The sequence below is a fragment of the Aegilops tauschii genome, chromosome 6 (genome assembly GCF_002575655.3).
Source record: "Aegilops tauschii subsp. strangulata cultivar AL8/78 chromosome 6, Aet v6.0, whole genome shotgun sequence".
Taxonomy (NCBI): Eukaryota; Viridiplantae; Streptophyta; class Magnoliopsida; order Poales; family Poaceae; genus Aegilops; species Aegilops tauschii.
Window position 1 is genome coordinate 407,116,760 of NC_053040.3, and position 16,829 is coordinate 407,133,588.

General features: G+C 40.3%; 1 pseudogene; it reads right to left on the reverse strand.

The window, feature by feature from the left end:
• Positions 1-16,829, reverse strand: part of LOC141026122 (uncharacterized) — a 159,212-nt pseudogene that overhangs the window by 78,329 nt on the left and 64,054 nt on the right.

The window sequence follows — 16,829 nt, forward strand, 5'->3', positions numbered from 1 at the left end:
TCTGTTTTTTCCTTTTTTTGAGTTTTACAGAAAAGGAATACCAAACGGAGTCCAATTGACGTGCCAATTTTTGATGATTTTATATGGACCAAAAGAAGCCCCCGGAGTAAAAGAGTTGGGCCAGAAGAGTCCCGAGCTGTCCACGAGGGTGGAGGGCGCGCCCCCTATCTCGTGGACGACCCCTGACGTGAGACCGACGCCAAAAATTCCTATAAATACAGAAACCCCCAGAAAGAAACCTAGATCGGGAGTTCCGCCGCCGCAAGCCTCTGTAGCCACCAAAAACCAATCGGGACCCTGTTCCGGCACCCTGCCGGAGGGGGAATCCCTCGCCGGTGGCCATCTTCATCATCCTGGCGCTCTCCATGACGAGGAGGGAGTAGTTCACCCTCGGGGCTGAGGGTATGTACCAGTAGCTATGTGTTTGATCTCTCTCTCTCTCTCTCTCGTGTTCTTGATTCGGCACGATCTTGATGTATCGCGAGCTTTGCTATTATAGTTGGATCTTATGATGTTTCTCCCCCTCTACTCTCTTGTAATGGATTGAGTTTTCCCTTTGAAGTTATCTTATCGGATTGAGTCTTTAAGGATTTGAGAACACTTGATGTATGTCTTGCATGTGCTTATCTGTGGTGACAATGGGATATTCACGTGATCTACTTGATGTATGTTTTGGTGATCAACTTGTGGGTTCGGTGACTTGTGAACTTATGCATAGGGGTTGGCACACGTTTTCGTCTTGACTCTCAGGTAGAAACTTTGGGGCACTCTTTGAAGTTCTTTGTGTTGGTTGAATAGATGAATCTGAGATTGTGTGATGCATATCATATAATCATACCCACGGATACTTGAGGTGACATTGGAGTATCTAGGTGACATTAGGGTTTTGGTTGATTTGTGTCTTAAGGTGTTATTCTAGTACGAACTCTAGGATAGATCGAACGGAAAGAATAGCATTGTGTTATTTTACTACGGACTCTTGAATAGATCGATCAGAAAGGATAACTTTGAGGTGGTTTCGTACCCTACAATAATCTCTTCGTTTGTTCTCCGCTATTAGTGGCTTTGGAGTGACTCTTTGTTGCATGTTGAGGGATTGTTATATGATCTAATTATGTTATCATTGTTGAGAGAACTTGCACTAGTGAAAGTATGAACCCTAGGCCTTGTTTCCTAGCATTGCAATACCGTTTACGCTCACTTTTGCCACTTGCTACCTTGCTGTTTTTATATTTTCAGATTACAAAAACCTATATCTACCATCCATATTGCACTTGTATCACCATCTCTTCGTCGCACTAGTGCACCTATACAATTTACCATTGTATTGGGTGTGTTGGGGACACAAGAGACTCTTTGTTATTTGGTTGCAGGGTTGCTTCAGAGAGACCATCTTCATCCTACGCCTCCCATGGATTGATAAACCTTAGGTCATCCACTTGAGGGAAATTTACTACTATCCTACAAACCTCTGCACTTGGAGGCCCAACAACGTCTACAAGAAGAAGGTTGTGTAGTAGACATCAAGCTCTTTTCTGGCACCGTTGCTGGGGAGGCAAGGAAAGCGGCACTAACACCCCGTCAACTAAGCTCTTTTCTGGCGTCGTTGCCGGGGAGGTTAGTGCTTGAAGGTATATCTTTAGATCTTGCAATCGAATCTTTTAGTTCCTTGTTTTATCACTAGTTTAGTCTATAAAAGAAAACTACAAAAAAATGGAATTGAGGTTGCCTCATATGCTTCATCTTTTTAATATCTTTTGTGAAAATGATGGAAATGAAAATTGTGCTCAAGTGCTAGAAGAAGAATGCATTAGAATGTTTGGCACTAAAATATTTGGATGATGAGCATGATTGTAATGTTGTTAGTATGAATTCCTTGAATATCCATGATGCTAATGATATGCAAAGCCACAAGCTTGGGGAAGCTATATTTGATGAAGATGATATGTTTTGTCCCCCAAGTTTTGATGAGAAAATTTATTATGATGAAAGCATGCCTCTTATTTATGATGATTATATTCATGAAAGTGGATTTGGAGAGGTCATGACTTTATTTAGTGATGAATCCACTATTTCGGAAGATGTTCCAATTGATTATGAGAACAAAGTTGCTATCTATGATGATTATTGTGATGACATGTATGCTATAAAGATTAGTGATAACCATGAAACTTGTCATCTTGATTTTAATTTTCAATTTGATAATGCCTCACATGATAGTTATTTTGTTGAGTTTGCTCCCACTTCTATTCACGAGAAGAAATTTGCTTATGTGGAGATTAATAAAAATTCTATGCTTGTGGCTCATGGAAAGAATGCTTTATGTGATAGTTATATTGTTGAATTCATTCATGATGCTACTGAAAATTATTATGAGGGAGGAATATATGCTTGTAGGAATTGCAATAATATCAAGTTTCCTCTCTATGTGCTTAAAGTTTTAAAGTTATGCCTGTTTTGCCTTCCTATGCTAGTTGATTATTGTTCCCATAAGTTGTTTGCTCACAAAATACCTATGCATAGGTAGTGGGTTAGACTTAAATGTGTTAGTAATATGCTTCATGATGCTCTCTTTATGTTTCAATTCTTATCTTTTATGTGAGCATCATTGAAATCATCATGCCTAGCTAAAAGGCATTAAAGAAAAGCGCTTGTTGGGAGACAACCCAATATTTACCCCTACTATTTTTGTGTGTTCACATGATTAAGCTACTGTATTAATCATGTTTTATAGCTTTTGTTTCAATAAAGTGCCAAGTAGAACCTTTGGGAAGACTTGGGTGAAAGTTAATGTGATCTTGCTGTAAAACAGAAACTTTGCGCTCACGAGATTAGCTGTAAGTTTTTAAAGAAGAGTGCTTTCAAGTTGATTCTTTTTGCAGAAGATTAATAGACAAATTCCTCACGTCCACCAATTTATTTCAGAATTTTTGGAGTTACAGAAGTATTTGAATGATACAGATTGCTACAGACTATTCTGTTTTTGACAGATTCTGTTTTCATTGTGTTGTTTGCTTATTTTGATGAACCTATGAGTAGTATCGGAGGGTATGAACCATGGAGAAGTTGGAATACAGTAGATATTACACCAATATGAATTTAGAATGAGTTCACAACAGTAGCTAAGTGGTGATTTATTTTCTTATACTAACGGAGCTTACGAGTTTTCTGTTGAGTTTTGTGTTGTGAAGTTTTCAAGTTTTGGGTAAAGATTCGATGGACTATGGAATAAGGAGTGGCAAGAGCCTAAGCTTGGGAATGCTTTGGTGTTATTTTAGTACGGACTCTTGGATAGATCGATCGGAAAGAATAGCTTTGAGGTGGTTTCGTACCCTACAAACAATTTCTTCTTATGTTCTCCGCTAGATAAGAACTTTGGAGTGATTCTTCGTTGCACGTTGAGGGATTGTTACATGATCCAATTATATTAGCATTGTTGAGAGATTGCACTAGCGAAAGTACGGACCCTAGGCTTCATTTTCAAGCATTGCAAAACCGTTTGTGCTCACTTTTATCGTTTATTACCTTGTTGTTTTTTATTGTTACTAATACAAAAAGCAATATCTACTATCCATATTACACTTGTATCACCATCTCTTCGCCGAACTATTGCACCTATACAAATTACCATTGTATTTGGTGTATTGGGGACACAAGAGACTTTTTATTATTTGGTTGCAGGGTTGTTTGAGAGAGACCATCTTCATCCTACACCTCCCACGGATTGATAAACCTTAGGTCATCCACTTGAGGGAAATTTTCTACTGTCCTACAAAACTCTGCGCTTGGAGGCCCAACACGAGTCTACAAGAACAAGTTGTGTAGTAGACATAAGTATTGTAGCTGTTTTGAGGAAGGTATATGGTGGGTGTATGATACCGGCGAAAGTTGCGCTGTATAGAGAGGCTAGCAATGGTGGAAGGGTGAGAGTGCGTACAATCCATGGACTCAACATTAGTCATAAAGAACTCACATACTTATTGCAGAAATCTATTAGTCATCGAAACAAAGTACTACGTGCATGCTCCTAGGGCGATAGATTGGTAGGAGAAGACCATCGCTCATCCTCGACCGCTGCTCATAAGGAAGACAATCAATAAATAAATCATGCTTCGACTTCGTTACATAACGGTTCACCATACGTGCATGCTACGGGAATCACAAACTTTAACACAAGTATTTCTACAATCCACAATTACTCACTAGCATGACTCTAATATCACCATCTTCATATCTCAAAACAATCATAAGGAATCAAACTTCTCATAGTATTCAATGCACTTTATATGAAAGTTTTTATTATATCCCTCTCGGATGCCTATCATATTAGGACTAAATTCATAATCAAAGCAAATTACCATGATATTTAAAGAGACTCTCAAAATAATATAAGCGAAGCAAGAGAGTTCAATAATTTCTATAAAATAAAACCACCGCTGTGCTCTAAAAAGATATAAGTGAAGCACTAGAGCAAAATTGTCTAGCTCAAAAGATATAAGTGAAGCACATAGAGTATTCTAATAAATCATGATTCATACGTGTCCCCCCCAAAATGTGTGTACATCAAGGATGATTGTGGCAAACTAAGAAGCAAAGACTCATATCATACAAGACGCTCCAAGCAAAACACATATCATGTGGTGAATAAAAATATAGCCTCAAGTAAATTAACGATAGACGAAGACGAAAGAGGGGATGCCATTCGGGGCATCCCCAAGCTTAGGCTCTTGCCACTCCTTATTCCATAGTCCATCAAATCTTTACCCAAAACTTGAAAACTTCACAATACAAAACTCAACAGAAAACTCGTGAGATCCGTTAGTATAAGAAAATCAATCACCACTTTTGGTATTGTTGTGAACTCATTATTTATTTATATTGGTGTAATATCTACCGTATTCCAACTTTTCCATGGTTCATAACCCCCGATACTAGCCATAGATTCATCAAAATAAGCAAACAACACTTAGAAAACAGAATCTGTCAAAAACAGAATAGTCTGTAGCAATCAGTAAACTTCGAATACTTATGTAACTCAAAAAATTATGAAAAATTAGGACAACATAGGCAATTTGTATATCAATCTTGTGTAAAAAATTCAGAGCAAAATCACTCTTCTGTGAATAATGAAAATTATTTTACTGGGCACAAAAGTTTTTGTTTTTCAGCAAGATCAAATCAAATATCACCGTAAGCCATCCCAAAGGTCTTACTTGGCTCAAACACTAATTAAAACACCAAAACACAATTAATACAGTAGCATAATTGTGGCATTATTGAAAAACAATAGAAAAAACATAAAACATAAAAACGAAAATAAAATTGGGTTGCCTCCCAACAAGCGCTATTATTTAACGCCCCTAGCTAGGCATAAGGTAATAGATCTAGGTATTGTCATCTTTGGTATGCAATTATTTTCTCATCAAGTCCTCCAAAACACGTCTTAACAAATATATTCTTTCCTTTATTTCCTTTCTTGTAGATGAACTCAAATCATGAAAAGGGCTTTGATTAGTGATTTTGACATTCATAAACCTGTAATGGAGGTCATCACCATAAATATCATCATAAAGAATATGTATCTCGGTTTTGAAATAGAGATAAATAATATTTTGAGCGGCATACTTTCATTGTGAGCATAACAACCGAGAGATCTCGATATCTTCCATGCTACTCACATTATAGGCGGTTCCCAAACAGAATGGTAAAGTTTATACTCCCCCTCCACCAACAAGCATCAATCCATGGCTTGCTCGAAACAACGAGTGCCTCCAACTACCAAGAGTCCCAGGGGAGTTTTGTTTGCAATTATTTTGATTTGATTTGCATAAAGCATGGGACTGGGCATCCCGGTGACCAGCCATTTTCTCGTGAGTGAGGAGCGGAGTCCACTCCTCTTGAGAATAACCCGCCTAGCATGGAAGATACAGACAGCCCTAGTTGATACATGAGCTATTCGAGCATACAAAACAGAATTTCATTTGAAGGTTTGGAGTTTGGCACATACAAATTTACTTGGAACGACAGGTAGATACCGCATATAGGAAGGTATGGTGGACTCATATGGAATAACTTTGGGGTTTATGGAAGTGGATGCACAAGCAATATTCTCGCTTAGTACAAGTGAAGGCTAGAAAAGACTGGGAAGCGACCAACTAGAGAGCGACAACAGTCATGAACATGCATTAAAATTAATAAACATTGAGTGCAAGCATGAGTAGGATATAATCCACCATGAACATAAATATCATGGAGGCTATGTTGATTTTGTTTCAACTACATGTGTGAACATGTGCCAAGTCAAGTCACTCGAATCATTCAAAGGAGGATACCACCCTATCATACCACATCACAACCATTCTAATAGCATGTTGGCACACAAGGTAAACCATTATAAACTCCTAGCAAATTAAGCATGGCATGAGCAACTATAATCTCTAATTGTAATTGCAAACATGTTTATTCATAATAGGCTGAATCAGGAACGATGAACTAATCATATTTTCAAAAACAAGAGAGGTCGAGTTCATACCAGCTTCTCTCATCTCACTCAGTCCATCATATATCGTCATTATTGCCTTTCACTTGCACGACCGAACGATCTGAATACTAATCATGTTTCTGAATAGGGAACTCTCCTCCTAAAATTTTCGCTATAAGATTGACAATCCCTAGATTCCAAACTACGCATAGTTTCTTTATCATGGAGGATATCTTCAATTGGAGGGTGTTTGGCATCTTTATTATAGAAAGCAAAAATATCCCTAGCCTCTTGTATTATAAAATCAAATTCTCGCATAAGGATGATGGTGGCAATCTTCTTAGTTATAGGATGATTAATATTGGGAAGTTCGTAAAACACTTTTTGCAAAGCGGGATGGATGTGAACAAATTTTCTTTCTAGTTTTTCAACAAGCAGAACAATGGCATCCGCTAACAATTTGTATCGAGAAGAATAGATCTTTTACTAATGGGCATAGATCCCGTACAATCAAAGAATTCTTGAATAACACTTTTCTCAATAATATTACCATATCCCACATGAAAAGTTTTTGCTTTGTAATTGGAAGGAGTTTCAGTTTCATGATTCAAAGAACAAGATTCAAGTTTTTCCTCAAGATTTTCAATGATAACCTCCCCAGATTCAGACATGATGGCAACAAACCAATCCAGCAAACGAGCAAAAGGCGAACGAAAGAAGGGCGAAAAAAGGCAAATCTTTTTGTATTTTTCTGAAGACGTTTTAGAAGTGGGGGAGAGGAAAACGAGAGGCGAATGGTGAATAATGTAATGCAAGAGATGAGAGTTTTATGATGGGTACTTGGTAGGCTTGACGCAGATCTCCCCGGAAATGGCGCCAGAAATTCTTCCTGCTACTTCTTGAGCTTGCGTTGGTTTTTCCCTTGAATAGGAAAGGGTGATGCAGCACAGTAGAGATAAGTACTTCCCTTAGTTAAGAACCAAGGTATCAATCCAATAGGAGAAATGCACAAGTCCCCAATAGATGCACCTACACAAACAATCAAACACTTGCACCCAATGCGATAAAGGGGTTGTCAATCCCTTCATGATCACTTGCAAAGGTGAGATCTGATAGAGATAGATGTAAAAGATTACTATAACGTAAAATAAAGTAAATATAAATAAAGTGCAGCAAGGTATTTTTGGTATTTTTAATATATAGATCTAAAAATATAATGAGGAAAATAGACTCGGGGGCCATAGGTTTCACTAGAGGCTTCTCTCTTGAAGGCAAATAATATGGTGGGTAAACAAATTACTATCTAGCAATTGATAGAAAAGCGCAAAGTTATGATGATATCCAAGGCAATGATTATGAAATATAGGCATCACGTCCATATCAAGTAGACGAAAATGATTCTGCATCTACTATTATTACTCCACACATCGACCGACTCCTGCCTGCATCTAGAGTATTAAGTTCATAAGAACAGAGTAACGCCTTAAGTAGGATGACATGATGTAGCGGGATAAACTCAAGCAATATGATGAAAACCCCATCTTGTTATCCCTGATGGAAACAAAGCAATACGTGTCTCGCTACCCCTACTATGTCACTGGGTGAAATCACGCAAGTCTGAACCCAAAGCTAAGCACCTCTCCCATTGCAAGAAAAACCAATCTAGTTGGCCAAACCAAACCGATAATTCGAAGAGAAATACAAAGATACCAAATCATGCATATAAGAATTCGGAGAAGATTCAAATAATATTCATAGATAAGCTGATCATAAATCCACAATTCATCGGATCTCGACAAACACACCGCAAAAGAAGATTACATCAGATAGATCTCCAAGAACATCGAGGAGAACATGGTATTGAGAATCAAAGAGAGAGAAGAAGCCATCTAGCTACTAGCCATGGACCCGTAGTTCTGTCATAAACTACTCATGCTTCATCCGAAGGGCAATAGAGTTGATGTAGAAGCCCTCCGTGATCGAATCCCCCTCCGGCAGGGTGCCGGAAAAGGTCCCAAGATGGGATCTCACGGGTACAGAAGGTTGCGGCAGCGGAAAAGTGTTTCCGTGGATGCTTCTGGTGGTTCTGGAATATTTGAAATATATAGGAGGAAGAGCTAGGTCAGGAGGCCACCGATGGGCCCACAAGGTAGGGGCGCCCCCCTAGGGTGCGCCCTCCACCCTTGTCGCCGCCTCGTGGCTCTTCTGACTTGCACTCCAAGTCCCCTGGGTGTCTTTTGGTCAAAGAAAAAATCATCATGAAGTTTCATTCCGTTTGGACTCCGTTTGGTATTCCTTTTCTGCGAAGCTCAAAAACAAGGAAAAAACAGAAACTGACGCTGGGCTCTAGGTTAATAAGTTAGTCCAAAAAATAATATAAAATAGCATATTAATGCATATAAAACATCCAAAACAGATAATATAATAGCATGGAACAATCAAAAATTATAGATACGTTGGACACGTATCAGGAACCCCTTCCGGTGACCCGATGAGTACCCGGTGCACTTCGAAACTATTCTGGTGTCCGAATACCACCGTCCTATATATCAATCTTTACCTCTCGAACATTTCGAGACTCCTCGTCATGTCCATGACCTCATTCGGGACTCCGAACAACATTCTGTCATCAAATCATATAACCCATATAACACTATATTGTTAACGAACGCTAAGCGTGCGGACCCTACGAGTTCGAGAACTATGTAGACATGACCGAGACACCTCTCCGGTCAATAACCAATAGCGGAACCTGGATGCCCATATTGGTTCCTACATATTTGATAACCCACAAGTATAGGGGATCGCAACAGTTTTCGAGGGTAGAGTATTCAACCCAAATTTATAGATTCGACACAAGGGGAGCCAAAGAATATTTGAAGGTATTAGCAGCTGAGTTGTCAATTCAACCACACCTGGAGATTAATTACTACAGCAAAGTGATCAGTAGCAAAGTAGTTTGATAGTTTTGATAATAGTGGCAGCAGCAACGGTAACAGTAACAGTGATAGCAGTAATTTTGTAGCAAGTGTAACAGTGATGAGCAATAGTAACGCAGCAAGATCAATATAAATAAATTCATAGGCATTGGATCGGTGACTTGTTGGATGATATTCATCATGTACCAGTTATAACCTAGGGCGATACGGCACTAGCTCCAATTCATCGATATAATGTAGGCATGTATTCCGTAAATAGTCATACGTGCTTTATTAAAAGAACTTGCATGACATCTTTTGTCCTACCCTCCCATGGCAGCAGGGTCCATATTGGAAACTAAGGGATATTAAGGCCTCCTTTTAATAGAGAACCGGAACAAAGCATTAACACATAGTGAATACATGAACTCCTCAAACTACGGTCATCACCGGGAGTGGGCCCGGTTGTTGTCACTACGGGGTTGCCGGATCATAACACGTAGTAAGTGACTATAACTTTCAAGATCGGATCTAAAACATGGATATAATGATGAATTCATAAACGGTTCAGATCTGAGTTCATGGCACCCGGGCCCAAAGTGACAAGCATTAAGCATAGCAGAGTCATAACAACATCAATCTAAGAACATAGTGGATACTAGGGATCAGACCCTAACAAAACTAACTCGATTACATGATGAACCTCATCCAACTCCTCACCGACCAGCAAGCCTACAAAGGAATTACTCACTCCCGATGGGGAGCATCATGGAATTGGCGATGGAGAAGGGTTGGTGATGACGAAGAACGAACATCCCCCTCTCCGGAGCCCCAAACGGACTCCAGATCTGCCCTCCCGAGGAAGAACAGGGCTTGGCGGCGGTTCCGTCTCGTGGAACGTGATAATTCTTTCTCCTTGATTTTTTCTGGAAATATGTGAATTTATAGTATCAGGGGGGTCGTCAGCGGGGCCACTAGGTGGGTACAACCCACATGGGCGCGCCAGGAGAGGGGGGCGTGCCCTGGTGGGTTGTGCCCAACCAGGGGCCCCTCTCCGGTGGGTCTTGGCTCCAGAAATTCTTATTATTGATATAAAAAAATCCTCGCAAAGTTTTGTTCCATTCCGAGAACTTTTATTTTTGCACAAAAATAACACCATGGTAGTTCTGCTGAAAATAGCGTCCGTCCGGGGTTAGTTTCATTCAAATCATGCAAATTAGAGTCCAAAACAAGAGGAAAAGCGTGAGAAAAAGTAGATACATTGGAGACGTATCAATATTCTACGAAGATCTTTATCGGTCGAACTGTTATGACAACATACGTAATTCCCTTTGTCCATCGGTATGTTACTTGCCCGAGATTTGATCATCGATATCTTCATACCTAGTTCAATCTCGTTACCGGCAAGTCTCTTTACTCGTTCTGTAATACATCATCTGGTAACTAACTCCTTAGTCATTTGCTTGCAAGCTTATGATGTGTATTACCGAGAGGGCCCAGAGATACCTCTCCGATACTCGGAGTGACAAATCCTAATCTCGATATATGCCAACTCAACAAACACCCTCGGAGATACCTGTAGAGCATCTTTATGATCACCCAGTTATGCTGTGACGTTTGATAGCACACAAGGTATTCCTCCGGTATTCGGAAGTTGCATAATCTCATAGTCGAAGGAATATGTATTTGACATGAAGAAAGCGATAACAATAAACTGAACGATCAATATGCTAAGCTAACAGATGGGTCTTGTCCATCACATCATTCTCCTAATGATGTGATCCCGTTATCAAATGACAACACATGTCTATGGTTAGGAAACCTTAACCATCTTTGATCACCGAGCTAGTCTAGTAGAGGCTTACTAGGGACACGGTATTTGTTTATGTATTCACACATGTATTTAAGTTTCCTATCAATGCAATTCTAGCATGAATAATAAACCTTTGTCATGAATAAGGAAATATAAAATAACAACTTTATTATTGCCTCTAGGGCATATTTCCTTCAGCACATGCATCTTCTTCTACCGCACTCTACATATTCTTCTCTCTTCTGTTAGGGCTTGCGTCCATCCTGCTCCTTTTATCTACCGATGTGGATATGATTTTCGTTTATTATGTACCCAATTGCATGACTACTCACATCACTTTGCTAATTGATTTGATTATCATTTCTATTATGATTATCACATGTTATCTATATTTTTGGGATTAAACTTAATGGAAAATTGCTCAAGTATTCAACAAATACACCACCCACTCTTTTGACAGAAAGACTATAAGGGATGCCCCAAAAGTATAATTGGTGCAACAAAGCCAAATTGCAAGTATAATGCCTTGAACCTAAGTGGGTGGGAAGGCATCAACCCCTTTCCACCACTAGGCTATGCCTTAGTCTACTACACCACCCACTTCCTCAGCAATGGTGCACCCGGAAGAGCACCCCTCGGCTTTAATCTTGGGGGTAAGGATGAGGAGCAACTCGAGGATTTGCCCCACTTGTGGGTGGAGATGGACTTGGCCATGGAGGACGTGCGCAGATGGATTTGGGTCCATAGACGCATAACTCGTAAAAACAAATGATTCAATGGTTTAGATATCTTTTTTTGATTGCCAATAGTACTCGTGCTAGGATAACCTTTGTTTGATTTTGCCTGGTTCAACGGATCTTCGATGGTAGGTATCTTCTATCCCAGTAGTGTATTTGTATTATTCATATATTTGTATAAGCCAAGGTAAGGTGGCAATAAATTTAATTCAATGTCACTTACCTTATATGTCGCTCGAGGCGGGGCTACATCCAAGTTGTCTTCTGGTATATCAGTGTTGGGAAACGTAGCATGCAATTTCAAAAAAATTCCTACGCTCACGCAAGATCTATCTAGGACATGAATAGCAACGAGAGGGGGAGAGCGTGTCCATGTACCCTCGTAGACTGAAAGCGGAAGCGTTTGACAACGCGGTTGATGTAGTCGAACTTCTTCTCGTTCTGACCGATCAAGCACAGAACGTACGACACCTCCGAGTTCTGCACACGTTCAGCTCGATGATGTCCCTCGAACTCTTGATCCAGCAAAGTGTCAAGGGAGAGTTCCCTCAACACGACGGCGTGGTGACGGTGATGGTGAAGTGATCCACGCAGGGCTTCGCCTAAGCACTACGTGAATATGACCGAAGGCATAAACTGCAGAGGGGGGGCGCCGCACACGGCTAACAATTGTTGGTGCGTGTTCTAGCGGTGTCCCCCACATATATATAGGTTGGAGGGGAGGTGAGGCAGCCAAGGGGGCGCCCCAAGTAGGAGGAATCCTACTTGGGGTCCTCCCAATTCGGCCTCCCCCCTTTCCTATTCCTATTCGGAGTAGGAAGGGAAGAGGGGGAAGAGGGGATCCTATTCCCTTTTTCCTTTCCTCCTTCCCCTTTCCTTCTCCAATTTGGCCAGACCATATGGGGGGCGCGCCAACCCCTTTTATGGCTGATGTGTTTCCCCTCTTGGCCCATAAAGCCCATATCTTTTGCCGGGGGTGCCCGGAACCCCTTCCGGTGACCCGATAAGTACCCGGTGCATCCCGAAATACTTCCAGTGTCCGAATACCATCGTCCTATATATCAATCTTTACCTCTATACCATTTCGAGACTCCTCGTCATGTCTGTGATCTCATCCGGGACTCCGAACAACATTCGGTCACCAAATCACATAACTCATATAATACAAAATCGTCATCGAACGTTAAGCGTGCGGACCCTACGGGTTCGAGAACTATGTAGACATGACCGACACCTCTCCGGTCAACAACCAATTGCGGAACCTGGATGCTCATATTGGTTCCTACATATTCTACGAAGATCTTTATCGGTCGAACCGTTATGACAACATACGTTATTCCCTTTGTCATCGGTATGTTACTTGCCCGAGATTCGTCTGTATCTCCATACCTAGTTCAATCTCGTTACTGGCAAGTCTCTTTACTCATTTCGTAATACATCATCCCGCAACTAACTCATTAGTCACATTGCTTGCAAGGCTTCTTATGATGTATATTACCGAGAGGGCCCAGAGATACCTCTCCGATACTCGGAGTGACAAATCCTAATCTCGATCTATGCCAACCCAACAAACACCTTCGGAGATACCTGTAGAGCATCTTTATAATCACCTAGTTACATTGTGACGTTTGATAGCACATAAGGCATTCCTCCGGTATCCGGGAGTTGTATAATCTCATAGTCGAAGGAATATGTATTTGACATGAAGAAAGCAACAACAATAAAACTGAACAATCAATATGCTAAGCTAACGGATGGGTCTTGTCCATCACATCATTCTCCTAAAGATGTGATCCCGTTCATCAAATGACAACACATGTCCATGGTTAGGAAACTTAACCATCTTGATAAATGAGCTAGTCTAGTAGAGGCTTACTAGGGACATTGTGTTTTGTCTATGTATCCACACATGTATCAAGTTTCCGGTTAATACAATTCTAGCATGAATAATAAACATTTATCATGATATAAGGAAATATAAATAACAACTTTATTATTGCCTCTAGGGCATATTTCCTTCAATCAGTTGGTGCCGCTTCAGAGGAAGAACACTACCATCCTTTTGTGTTGTTGAAGAAGTACCCGGGGGGAAAGGTTGGAGGCGGTCATCCCTTTGTAACGGCTCAGTGGCATGCACTTGAATATATTTGTGATCGCCATCAAGTGAATTTCTATCTGTGGTGGCCGTGACAACAAATCTCTTTCCCATCAGAGCATACAATTCAATGCATGTGCCAAGTCGGGCCCCTTGTTTGAGCCACAACCCGTGGCCCAAAGAGCGAAGTCTACATATTTTGGCTCTACTATACCACCATTCTACACATCTACGATGCAAAGACGATTTTTTTATCTGCAAGTAACCACATGATCTGTAGTACATCGATAATTGAAATTATGCGCTTATTTCTAGGTTGTTATGAGAAAAATACCGGGAAGTGGCACATGGTTCGAACAAGTCGTCCATTTGTATACATCACTCTCCTTAACTCCTTTGATCATTCTCTATAGCTCATGTACCACCAATCATCGACTAGAACCATTTAAGTAACCCGGAGTCTTAACTTGTAGCCCTTTTCTGGTGCAACATTATAGAATATTAACATATAATCTAAATGGCTACACAATGCAAAATATATTATATACCCAAAGAAACCGAGACATTGTTCAACGCATAATGATGCGTCATCATATCTGTTGGATGTAGTTCATCTAACGCTACAATGGATGTCTCAGTTGGTTCATGCCAGTTTTGGGCCATTCTTTGTAACTCAATTTGATGAAGCATGAACCTCCTGCTGCATGATTCCAATAGTTACCAACAAATCAATTTGATATGATCTTGTTTCTTAAAAATACAAAAATAAGCATAGGAAGAGCAATTTGTTATTATTACATTTCAGATGGCCGACTCCTCAAGAGCTACCATATTATTGTACCATCTAGTGGCCCAGGTTTATTTGAATGCTAGCATACTTGAATGTCGTAATAGTTTTCATATCGTTGCCATTTTTCTCAAATTAATTTAAGACGGTGACCAAAAATAATCTCTTCAACGACATTGTTTACATACTTGAATTTTGATCAACCAAGATGGCGACAAACATATCCACAATAGGCTCATCCTTCGACCACTCAGATAGTCTATCATCGTCAAATGTATCTACCAGATCTTCCCATAATGTCACAACAACACACTAATTGTATGAAGATTCATAGTAAATTAATAAGCCATAAGAATGGATTATCCATAATACAATAAATAGTTACATAGAGCACTACCGGATGGTGGTACACATCAGTGATGGAAGTCACCAAACCGAGAGCGTATGAAAGCAATGTAAAATCATAAGACAATTAATTATTTATATGCATAAAAATGAGAAGAAAAAGTATCATTTAACCCGGCATTAAAATATTCTGCCCAACACGCTTCTCAAGTTGTTAAAAGGGAACACATTATAGGCCAACATGGGAAACTTTTCTAGTTGTGGAGTAGGTGGTTCAGCTATTGTTCACTCACCGAAACAAAGTCTCAATGGGTGATTCACTGCTTTGTATGTTTCTCTAGCATTCCGTATATCACAACGTTCAATTGTGTAGAATATCATTTGTTTAACTTCTTTATAAATCCGGGCACTCTATTGAATATCACTGATCCCTCTAGAGTACCAACGTGTAAAACTAGACATGTGGTGACTGAGTATAATCTAAACTTGCATATTATCACCTATACTGATAATCTGTGCACTGTAAATAAGACTGCAATGAAAACAAAATTTATAGTAAGCTTACCCGGCATCAAGATATTTAATCCAATCCATTTTTTCAAGCTGTGTATCTAAACTCTGAAAAGTTTTAGGTTGAGGAACGATTGAACCCAGGGTTGTTCTCTAGGCGAAAATCATTATGTATGAATGATCTATTGCATTGTATTTCCCTATGACATTGTAGATTTTGAAAGAACCAATCCTATAAACCACTCCTTCATGAACCCTGTTATCAAAGGTGTGCATTCTTATTTTGGGTATTGTTCTCTCCACCATGTCACCCTAGAAAAACACATATTCTATAACTGTTGGCTTGACCTTTTTCCTATTGCGTCTCTTATGTTTGCTAGCGGTTTCTCTTATTTTTGTTGTGTATTTTTTTCAAATTCATTTCGAGTTCCTCAAGATCGGACTTCCCACTGTTCAGCCCATATCACTCCTACTACTAGCAATTAGCTAGATTGATATAGATGCAGAAACACATGATCATGTACGCACGCATCACTGGGGCTCAATTTGATGGCTACAATGGCTAAGCGACCACATACATTGATGTCGACGCACAATGCGACAACTGTGCGATGGTTCACTCTCATCATGTCCGTGAGAACCACCGACAACTCCGCTTCCAGGATGCCATGACTTGCCTCTGCGACGAGCGGCAACGGCTACTTCGTCTCCACAACGCCCGATTTCGACGCGGTGCGACACGGTCATGCCCTGGTCTAGAGCAGCGCATCCAACATGGCGGCGAGCAGGCCCACCGCCATGTTGTTTTTAGCGCTGGCACCCCGCATGACATTGCCAAAACTTTGCTTTCGCGCTAGACCATTTCGCGACCATCGGAGTGGCCACACCCACTCACTCCTTGGTCTCCGACGCGCTCCTCATCTGCCCCAGTCGATGCATATGCGCCAAGCCCCGTCGTAGTAATCAATCAAAAGGGTCAGTGAAGCGGCGAGAGAGATAGAGAGATTGAGGTAAGAACGAGAAAAATAGAGTATGTTTTCCATGAACTCCATCACAAATCCGACGTCAGCTTTTTGACCATAGCAAATCAAACTTTTTAATGACAATTTGTGTTTGCCGAGAATAGCTAAGTTTAGTTGGCAA